The following is a 12320-nucleotide window of genomic DNA, read 5'->3' as shown; positions in this document are numbered from 1 at the left end:
CTGTCGACCTTAAACAGGTCGACCCTTTCATTCATAACCAGGGGAGAGTACACAGGAGAGCAGACGGGGTGTAGATGTGGGGAGAGGGGAACTAAAGTAGGAAATCTGGGTGTACAGCGGAGGGTGACCACTCATTACTGTTATTATTACTCTGCTGCTATAGTAACAGGACACCACAGGCCACTCCCACCCCTGTATAATACTAATAACAGGACACCACAGGCTGCTCCCCCTGTATAATAATACTAACAGGACACCACAGGCTGCTCCCCCTGTATAATAATAATAATAACAATAACAACAACAACAGGACACCAAAGGCCACTCCTCATGTATAATAGTAACAACAACAACAACAACAACAACACACTACAGGCTGCTCCCCCTGTATAACAACAACAACACACTACAGGCTACTCACCTTTTACCGTATCTGCTATGGGTGCTCCTCGGGTAACGCCAAGAACCATGAATAATATTTACTTACATTAAGACATCTCAAATATAGATTTACCAAATTATCAACACTCATTTATATGTACAACCATGAAGATCAGAAACTCCCGTGTGAAGAACGGGTAGAACAGCCAGTAACTTATAAATATCATCTTTGTGTTATTCTAATTACTTTTAAAGTCAGAACTCACCACTAAATCATATATGCAGTGCCCACAGTGTGGGAGGAGCTGTGAGATCATGTGGGAGGAGCTACAGTGGAGGACCTTGGTAAGAATAGAGAATTTTCCTTTGTAATAATTAAGAATTTGCGCCCACCTACCCAAAAAGGGGGCGTGGTGAAGATGACCCCAGTTTTGCAACCTGCACGCCCAGACATTGGCCACCACAGGGGAAAAAAATCCTTATTCATTCCCCTTACATTATTTGTCATGTTTGCTCCTTACAGCAATACCCATTACACATTATGCCACACAACGTAATGCCTATCACACATAATGCCACACACCATAATGTCCCTTATACATTATGACCACATAAGTGCCAGTTATACATAATTCACCCAGTATAGTGCCAGATACACATAATGCACCCAGTACAATGCCAGATACACATAATGCACCCAGTATAATGCCAGACACAGATAATGCACCCAGTATAATGCCAGATACACATAATGCACCCAGTATAATGCCAGATACACATAATGCACCCAGTATAATGCCAGATACACATAATGCACCCAGTATAGTGCCAGATACACATAATTCACCCAGTATAGTGCCAGATACACATAATGCACCTAGTAAAATGCCAGACACACATAATGCACCTAGTATAATGCCAGACACACATAATGCACCCAGTATAATGCCAGATACACATAATGCACCCAGTATAATGCCAGATACACATAATGCACCCAGTATAGTGCCAGATACACATAATGCACCCAGTATAGTGCCAGATACACATAATGCACCCAGTATAGTGCCAGATACACATAATGCACCCAGTATAGTGCCAGATACACATAATGCACCCACTAGAACGCCAGATACACATAATGCACCCACTATAACGCCAGATACACATAATGCACCCTGTATAACGCCAGATACACATAATGCACCCAGTATATTGCCAGATACACATAATGCACCCAGTATAGTGCCAGATACACATAATGCACCCAGTATAGTGCAAGTTACACATAATGCACATTAGTATAGTGAAAGTTATATATAATATTTCCAGTATAGTGCCAAATACACATAATGCACCTAGTATAATGCCAGATACACATAATGCACCCAGTGTAATGCCAGATACACATACTGCCCACAGTATAATGCCAGTTACACATAATGCACATAGTATAGTACCATTTTCATATATTCCCTGTATTGTGCCAGATACACATAATGCACCCAGTATAGTGCCAGATACACATAATGCACCCAGTATAATGCCAGTTACACATAAAGCACCCAGTATAATGCCAGATACACATAATGCACCCAGTATAATGCCAGATACACATAATGCACCCAGTATAGTGCGTTACACATAATGCACATTAGTATAGTGACAGTTATATATAATATTCCCAGTATAGTGCCAGATACACATAATGCACCCAGTATGCAAGATACACATAATGCACCCAGTATAATGCCAGATACACATAATACCCCAGTATAGCGCCAGATTCACGTAATGTACCCAGTATAGTGCCAGATTCTCATAATCAGTGGTGCAAGTATAACGGTAAGGGCAGGTACGGTGTATTGTTATAAGACTGGCAGCTGGTACACCATACAACCCAACCACTTTGCAGTTGCCCACTATTATTACTGCTCCACCGAGTGCTGTATTCTGTGATGTGGAAGTTACAACAGAGCGAGGGCTGCTGGGAGCTGTGATGATTCTCCCTGTTCTGTGGCTGCCATCCCCGAAGAGGCGCATGCTATCGCTGTGCAGTATATACATATGTGGCACAGAGATGAGAGTGGCTGGCTGCTAGGGAGAAGGCTGACATGAGAGACACAGTGAAGGGGGGTGGGGGCTCTAAGCCTAGAGACACAGGGGGTAATTCTGCTGCGATAACGAGATTTATGGTAAGAACTTACCGTTGTTAAATCTCTTTCTGAGAGGTACACTGGGCTCCACAAGGAATGGACAATAGGGTGTAGAGTAGGATCTTGATCCAAGGCACCAACAGGCTCAAAAGCTTTGACTGTTCCCAAGAAGCACAGCGCTGCCTCCTCTATAACCCCGCCCCTCCGCACAGGAGCTCAGTTTTCAGTTAACCAGCCCAATGCAGTAGCAGGATAAGAGACGACATCAGTTAGTAGCCACATAAACCACACTCTCACGACAGGAGAAGTGTCAGCGGCTAATGCCATACCAACCCAAAGAAGCCAAGTGCGTCAGGGTGGGCGCCTTGTGGAGCCCAGTGTACCTCGCAGAAAGAGATTTAACTAAGGTAAGTTCTTACCATAAATCTAATTTTCTGCTGCGCGGTACACTGGGCTCCACAAGGAATGGACAATGGGGATGTCCTAAAGCAGTTCCTTATGGGAGGGGACAAACTGTAGCGGGCACAAGAACCCGGCGTCCAAAGGAAGCATCCTGGGAAGCGGCACTATCGAAGGCATAGAACCTTATGAACGTGTTCACTAAGGACCACGTAGCCGCCTTGCACAATTGTTCAAGGGTCGCACCACGGCGGGCTGCCCAAGAAGGTCCCACAGACAGAGTAGAATGGGCAGTAATGTGAGCAGGAGCTGACAGACCAGCCTTCACATAAGCATGTGCAATCACCATTCTAATCCAGCTGGCCAAAGTCTACTTGTGAGCAGACCAGCTACATTTGTGAAATCCAAACAAAACAAAGAGAGAATCAGATTTCCTAATGGAAGCAGTTCTCTTCACATAGATACGGAGAGCCCGTACCACATCCAAAGACCGCTCTTTGGGAGACAAGTCAGGAGAGGCAAGGGCCAGAACCACAATCTCCTGATTAAGGTGGAATGAAGAAACCACCTTAAGTAAATATCCGGGCCAAGTCCTAAGGACCACCCGGTCACGGTGAAATATCAGATGAGGTGAGCTACAAGACAGAGCACCCAAATCCGACACTCTTCTAGCTGAGGCAATAGCCAGCAGAAACACCACCTTAAGGGAAAGCCACTTAAGGTCAGCTGAACCAAGAGGCTCAAATGAAGGTTCTTGCAACGCTTCCAAAACCACCGACAAGTCCCAAGGAGCCACAGGCGGGACATAGGGAGGTTGGATACGCAACACACCCTGAGTAAAGGTATGAACATCAGGTAAGGTTGCAATTTTTCTATGAAACCACACCGACAAGGCAGAAATATGAACCTTGAGGGAGGCCAGCCGCAAGCCTAAGTCTAGGCCCTGCTGAAAGAAAGCTAAAAGCTTTGCAGTACTAAATTTGGAAGCGTCATGATTGTTAGATGCACACCAAACAAAGTAAGAATGCCAGACCCTATGGTAAATCCGAGCAGAAGCCGGTTTCCGGGCCCGCAACATAGTTTTAATGACCGCCTCAGAAAAACCTTTAGACCTCAAGATGGGAGCTTCAAGAGCCATGCCGTCAAAAACAGATGGGCCAGGTCCTGGTAGACACAAGGGCCCTGAACGAGGAGGTCTGGGCGTTGTGGAAGTAATATTGGATGCTCTGACGAAAGGTCCTGTAGGTCTGAGAACCAGTGCCGTCTGGGCCACGCTGAAGCTATAAGAAGCAGGATTTCTCCTTTCTGCTTGAACTTGCGAATCACCCTGTGCAGAAGTGAAACTGGATGGAACAAGTACGGCAGCCGAAACTTCCATGGCACCACCAGCGCATCCATGAATGCTGCTTGAGGATCTCTTGTCCTTGCTCCGAAGACCAGAACCTTGTGATTGTGTTTCGAGACGCCATCAGATCCACGTCTGGAAGGCCCCACCTCTCCACTAGGAGTTGAAACACTTCTGGAAGAAGGCCCCACTCTCCGGCGTGTACGTCCTGACGACTGAGAAAGTCCGCTTCCCAATTCAGGATTCCCGGAATGAATATTGCCGATATCGCCAGTAGATGGCATTCCGCCCATTGAAGAATCCGTGATACTTCCTTCATTGCCATGCGGCTTCGAGTGCCGCCTTGATGATTTATGTAAGCCACTGTGGTGGCGTTGTCCGACTGTATCTGAACAGGAAGGTGCTGTAATAAATGCTGGGCTAGGTTCAACGAGTTGAAGACCGCCCGCAATTCCAGAATGTTGATCGGGAGGAGAGACTCCTCCTTTGTCCACCGTCCCTGAAGGGAGTGATACTCCAACACCGCGCCCCAACCCCTCAGACTGGCATCTGTTGTCAACAGTACCCAGTTGGATATCCAGAAGGGACGGTCCCTGCACAGTTGTTGGTCCTGGAGCCACCAGCACAGCGACAGACGGACCTCCGGAGTAAAGGAGATCATGTGAGATCTGATCCGGTGAGGCAGGCAGTCCCACTTAGCCAGAATCAGCCTCTGAAGGGGGCGCAAATGAAATTGAGCATACTCCACTATGTTGAATGCTGACACCATGAGGCCCAGCACCTGCATTGCCGAATGAATCGACACTTGCGGACGAGAGAGGAAGCAACGAATCCTGTCCTGAAGTTTCAGGACCTTCTCCTGAGACGAGAACAACCGCTGGTTGTGCGTGTCCAATAGCGCTCCCAGATGCACCATGCACTGAGCAGGGATCAGGGAGGATTTCTTCCAGTTGATTAGCCACCCGTGGGCTTGCATAAACTGGATCGTCAGATCTAGGTGACGTAGGAGAATTTCTGGGGAATTTGCCAGGATCAACAAGTCGTCTAGATACGGAAGTATCCTGACCCCTTGACGACGGAGTACCACCGTCATAACCTTGGTGAAGACTCGCAGAGCCGTTGTTAAACCAAAGGGTAGTGCCCGAAACTGGTAGTGGAGGTTGCCAACCGTAAACCTCCGGTATTGCTGATGAGACACTGCTATAGGAACATGCAGGTAAGCATCCTGTATATCCAGGGAGACCATATAAACCCCAGGCTCCAAGGCCAGAACTATAGAGCGAAGGGTTTCCATACGGAACTTGGAGACTCTCACAAACTTGTTCAGGGCCTTGAGGTTGAGAATGGGTCGGGAGGACCCATTCAGTTTCGGTACTAGAAACAGCGGAGAATAGTACCCCTGGCCTCTCTGAGCAAGAGGCACCTGTACTACGACTCCTGTGTCCAGGAGGGTCTGTACCACCGAATGTAGAGTCTTTGCCTTTATCTGGTCTGAAGGGACGTCTGTCAGGCAAAATCGATGAGGGGGACGGTTTTTGAAGGCTATGGCGTAACCTTGAGTAACGACTTCCCGTACCCAGGCATCTGTAGTGGTCCTCAACCATTCCTGGGTATACCCTAGAAGCCGGCTCCCCACCCTGGGGTCCCCCCAGGGGGAGGCCCGCCCCATCATGTGGCAGGCTTATCGGTCTTGGAAGCTGGCTGACGGGCAGCCCAGGCTCTTTTGGGCTTTGGCTTACCAGGTTTGGAAGTGCGGGCCCGTTTGTGGTACGCCTGACCTTTTGCTTTACCTGAAGGATGGAAGGGACGAAAGGAAGTACTTTTAGCCTTCGACGCTGAAGGAGCAGTACTTGTTAGACACGCAGTTTTGGCAGTAGCCAAATCAGCCACTATCTTATTTAGGTCCCCTCCGAACAGGATATTTCCCTTGAAAGGGAGCACCTCCGGGGTTTTTCTAGAATCCAGATCCACAGATCAGGATCTCAGCCACAAAATCCGGCGAGCCAGGACTGATGTAGTAGAAGCCTTGGCCGCCAGAATACTGGCATCGGGAGCCGCCTTTTTGATATAGTGAGAAGCTGTGACAATATAGGACAAGCATTGTCTAGCATGGTCAGAGGAGACTTCAGCTTCTAACTCCTGGGCCCACGCTACAATGACCTCTGCAGCCCATGTTGCTGCAATAGTGGGACTGTGTGCAGCACCCGTGAGAGTGTAAATCGCTTTCAGACAACCCTCCACACATTTATCCGTAGGCTCCTTAAGAGAGGTGACGGTAGTGACAGGTAGAGCTGAGGAGACCACCATCCGCGCCACATGCGAGTCCACTGGAGGAGAGGTCTCCCAATCTTTAGTCAGCTCTGGCGCGAGGGGATAGCGAGTAAGCAGCTATTTGTGAGGCACAAACTTCTTGCCTGGATTTTCCCAAGATTCCTGACGTATATCAACCAGGTGATCAGAGTGAGGTAAAACTTGTTTAACCACCTTCTGCCGCTTAAATCTATCTGGTTTCTTAGGAGGGACAGATGGCTCGGGATCATCCGTAATCTGTAAAATTAGCTTAATGGCCTCCAAGAGATCAGGAACATCCACTTGTGAGCCACTATCCCCATCAGTATTGTCAGTATCAGAATCTGTGGGGTCAGTGTAAACGCCATCTTCATTAGACCAGGTGTCAGTGACAGCAGTGGATTGTGAGGAAGTAATGGCCCGCTTAGAGGAACCCTTTGGTCTTAGGCGGGAGAGGGATAGACTTCGTAGTCAGTGACTAGTTCAATTTCTGTAACTGCGTGGACAAGGTATCTGCCCACGGAGGGTTAGCTGCGGGGACCATGTACGGTTGGACCGGCATAGGAGGTCCCATAGGGGGCGTTAGTTTAGTAACTAGCATAGTCAGCAGTGGTTCCGGTATGAATGGTCGACCATGTTATGGTCGACAGTCATTAGGTCGACATTGACATGGGCGACATGGACACATGGTCGACACATGAAAATGGTCGACACGTGAAAAGGTCGACATGAGTTTTTTAACTTTTTTGGGTGTCGTTTTTTGCGTAAAGTGACTGGGAATCCCAATTAGTGCACCGCGTTCCATCTCATGGCTCGTTTCGCTCGCCATGCTTCGGGCATGGTGCCTTCGCTCCGCTACTGCTTTGCTCGGCACAGATTACCGTTCCAATCGTATTCCACGTGGATCGTAAAGTATGGAAAAGTTCCCCAAAACAAAAAAAAGTTAAAATACTCATGTCGACCTTTTCATGTGTCGACCATTTCCATGTGTCGACCATGTGTCCACGTCGACCATGTCAATGTCGACCTAATGACTGTCGACCATAACATGGTCGACCATGTGAACGGATACCGTCAGCAGTGTGGAGAAGGTAGCCCCTGGCGGGTCATTCTGGACCCCCATTGCCACAGTTCCACTGGGGGGCAAGGAACCCCCAGAACCAGAGCCCTTGGCTGCTATATTTTCCTCAAAGGTATCTGTGGCTTCAGCACCACTGGCAGCGTGTTCCGCCCCAGAACCGTTACCCTGATCAGCAGACATGTTATATAACGTGCAGTATAAGGTAACACAGTCCAATATTTCAGCAGCACAATACCTAACCCAAGCCCCTGCGCAGTGTAGTCAGCACCGACAGGGATTCAGGAGAGATACGGTGACTAGAATCACAGAGAAAAATACAACTAAAGTATATCTGGTGAATATCCTATATTACAATATAATAACCTGACGCAACTAGCCCCCACAGGTTACAGAATATAGGGATAGAATTCAGAGATCTTCGTTACACATATTTGCGCAAATGTGTGAATAAGCCCCAAAGCCGCATCAAGGCGTCTCTGTATATTTGGGGTCCCTAGCGCTATATCTAGGTCCATGGTGTGGCACCCCAAAACACCAGCATAAGCCAGAAAGCCCAGCGAAGCATACCAGTGTAAAAAACTATAGTGTTAATAAATTAGTATTCAGGAAGCCGAAGCTATAGAGAAAGTGATACAAAAATGAAATGCACTTAAAATAGAGAAAAAGTGTTAAAAAAAAAAATAAGTGAAAAGTGTTAATAGAATTTAAAGGTATGCCACACTAAGGCCATCCAGCTCAGCCAGTCCAGAGGCACCACACCTCACAACCTCCATTACCCCAATCTGGGTCTAAGATTAACCAGCAAGGAGCCACATGATAATGGCTCCTTACTACAATATGTCTAAGCTAAGAGCTACCTACCTTGGAGCAACTCCATAATGCTCCATGTGGCATGTCAGGGCCTGCACCTCCTCATAATGCAGGAACCTCTCTGCCTCTCACAACAAACATATATATTGGTAGTTGTTCAATTAGCTTAGTGATATCATTCAGGTGCTCAAAAGGAAGGGGTATTCTAAGCAAGAAAAAAAGGCATTTGTTTCCCCCAGATTCTCATAACAGGTAATTTAAACAATGCTCAGAGCAAGGAAACCTTCCTCAACTCGCATTTATCACGACTATGGCAAACCTATATTCATTGGTGCAGTGAAGGAAAGGTGGACCTTATATCTTTCAGCGTTTCCAGGGTCTTGGCATTCCTTCAGGCAGGAATGGATAAAGGTTTGAAGGTGGCTTCCTTGAGAGTGCAAGTATCAGCATTGACTGTATGGTTCCAAAAGAAAATTGCCAATTTACAGGATGTGCGTACTTTTTTCCAGGGAATGCTGGGCATTCAACCTCCTTTTGTTCCACCTACAGTGCCTTGGGACTTAAATCTAGTCCTGAAAGCCCTTCAAGTTGCCCCATTTGAACCACTTAAAAAAGTGGATCTTAAATGGTTGACAGCTAAAGTTCTCTTTCTACTGGCTATGGCGTCAGCTAGAAGAGTAGCAGATTTTAGCGGCATTATCATGTCATTCCCCATTTCTGATTTTTTATCTTTTTTTTCTTGCTTAGAAATACCCCTCCCTTTCGAGCACCTGAATGATATCACTAAGCTAATTGAGCATCTACCAATATATATGTTTGCTGTGAGAGGCAGAGAGGTTCCCGCATTAGGAAGAGGTGCAGGCCCTGACATGCCACATGGTTGCTCCAAGGTAGGTAGCTCTTAGCTTAGACATATTGTAGTAAGGAGCCATTATAATGTGGCTCCTTGCTGGTTAATCTTAGACCCAGATTAGGGTAATGGAGGTGTGAGGTGTGGTACTTCTGGACTGGCTGAGCTGGATGGCCTTAGTGTGGCATACCTTTACATTCTATTAACACTTTTCACTTATTATTTTTTTAACACTATTTCTCTATTTTAATTGCATTTCATTTTTGTATGACTTTCTCTATAGATTCGACTTCATAAATACTAATTTATTAACACTATAGTTTTTTCACTGGTATGCTACGCTGGGCTTTTTGGCTTATGCTGGTGTTTTGGGGTGCCACACCCTGCACCTAGATATAGCGCTAGGGACCCCAAATATACCGAGACGCCTTGATGCGGCTTTGGGGCTTATTCACACATTGGCGCAAATATGTGTAACGAAGATCTCTGAATTCTATTATTATGTGGAATTTATATCTGGTTATGGTTATCATTCAGGGTGCTGGGGTTAACAAATGCCTTTTTTTCTTGCTTAGAAATACCCCTCCCTTTCGAGCACCTGAATGATATCACTAAGCTAATTGAGCATCTACCAATATATAAGACTATAGGGATAGCAAGCTGAGTGAAAGACACAAAGTGGACGTCACCCAGCAGGACAATGCACACACATATAGTCAGAGTTTGTACAATGCAGAGGTTATTACAAACAATAATACTCCACTGGACTAGCTTATATATATATAGCTATGTAATCAATAGATATAACACTGCACAGTAAAGACTGGTTGTATATCACAGGGTACTTGTACAAAATAACCCTGACCAAATGCACTTTTTCTTAACTATCACTGTCTAAATGACATGTAGAATACTTAAGTGTCATGTAAAGTCACAGCGCTGACTGTCAGCCGGCTTTACATAGGAGGATTTGCCCAAGCAGTCCCAGGAACAGTGTAGCTGAGAGAAATGGCGCCCAGACACTGACAGGGAGTGAGAGGGAGAGATATGCAGCTCCAGGGCGGGAACATTTACTGCAAATGGCGCCCTGGGGCTGGGGGAGTGGCTCCAGGTCTAAGCCTTATCCCCATGCTGGACTTAACCACCGTTACTGTGGACCTAAAGAAAAAATAGGATTTTAATACCTACCGGTAAATTCTTTTCTCTGAGTCCGTAGAGGCTGCTGGGGTCATCAATAGAACCATGGGGTATAGACGAAATCCGCAAGAGACATGGGCACTTTAAGACTTTTAAGAAGCGTGACCTGGCTCCTCCCTCTATATCCCTCCTCTAGACTCAGTATAGGAACTGTGCCCAGGGAGACAGACATTACGAGGAAAGGAATTATGAATTTAATTTAAGGTGAGCAGCAAACCAGCTCACGCCAGTGTGCCGTACAACATGGCATTCCATAGAACACGAGCTAACGGCACCAACAAAGTCAGCAAAGGCTGAACAAAAAACCGGAACACAACATGTGTTCGACCAAATTAACAATGTCAGCAACAGGCTGACAACATAAATAACCACACAACAAGTGTGCAACCAGAACGAGCAACTGCAGATACAGTACGCACTGGGACTGGCGCCCAGCATCCTCTACGGACTCATAGAAAAGGATTTACCGGTAGGTATTAAAATCCTATTTTCTCTTTCGTCCTAGAGGATGCTGGGGTCATCAATAGAACCATGGGGTTATACCAAAGCTCTAGAATGGGCGGGAGAGTGCGGATGACTCTGCAGCACCGATTGACCAAATTGGAGGTCATCATTGGCCAAGGCATCAAACTTATAAAACTTAGCAAAAGTGTTTGACCCCGAACAAGTAGCAGCTCGGCAATGTTGCAATGCCGAGCCCCCCCGGGCAGCCGCCCAGATCGTGCCCACATTCCTAGTGGAATGGGCCTTCACCGATTTCGGTAACGGCAATCCAGCCGTGGAATGAGCCTGCTGATCCGTCTGACAGATCCAGCGGGCAATGGTCTGCTTGGAACAACAGGTGTTTCCAATAATATGCGCAATTAGCTTGGAGTGCAGCTAAGTCAAGTGTAAAAAGAGGTGTATCCCACACTTCAAACAATATGATAATAGAAAAAGAGAGCTTTCACATATGACAATAGCGCTCACCAAGTGACATGCATAAGTGAGTGAACAACTAATATAGAATGCATTCACCCTTAATAAAAGTAGTCCTCGTTGATGTAATAAATGGAGGATGAAGATTCACTGTATGGGATCCTTGTGTCAAGCATTAACACTCGAAATGGAACGGATCAACTCTCAAGCATCTGAAAAATAAGTGCCTCTTTCCCCAATGTATGGGTTTTAGACAAGAGGCACCATTAAACACAGACCATAGTGCAGTAATTTTGTTAAAAGCACGCACAGGTTTTAATGCACAAGAAGCGTGGCTTCTTGTTTTTAACCTGTGACTGACCCTGGGACATTTTTCACCCTCTGCTATTCTACATGCCGTTGGACACTTGGAGAGACTGTGCACACTTTCCACTACCATCTGCTGTGGCTGCAAGGAATCGCTGGGTGATATAACATCTGTGTTATCCCATGAAGTCATTTTTATGAAATGCTTGTGTTCTTTTAACTTCTTGTAAGTTCAATCTGTGCATTAAAACCTGTGCGTGCTTTTAACAAAATTACTGCACTATGGTCTGTGTTTAATGGTGCCTCTTGTCTAAAACCCATACATTGGGGAAAGAGGCACTTATTTTTTGTCACGATCCGGGTATCTGGACGCCATTACTTACCCTTCAGATGCCTCCTAAGGCGGGCTCAGCGTTCCAGGACCGGATTCCGCTGTTCCTGAGTTTCCACATGCAGAGTGGTCTTTTCATCAGCCGCGGCCTCCGCTGTGCCCGCGTGGTTAAATGTGCATCTATCAGCCTGGCGTCTCCTGTCTCCGGTGGCCGGCGCCGCCATTACTGTTTCCCAGACCACATGGATTACAAACCA

The sequence above is a fragment of the Pseudophryne corroboree genome, chromosome 3 (genome assembly GCF_028390025.1).
Source record: "Pseudophryne corroboree isolate aPseCor3 chromosome 3, aPseCor3.hap2, whole genome shotgun sequence".
NCBI lineage: Eukaryota > Metazoa > Chordata > Amphibia > Anura > Myobatrachidae > Pseudophryne > Pseudophryne corroboree.
This window is presented reverse-complemented; position numbering follows the sequence as displayed.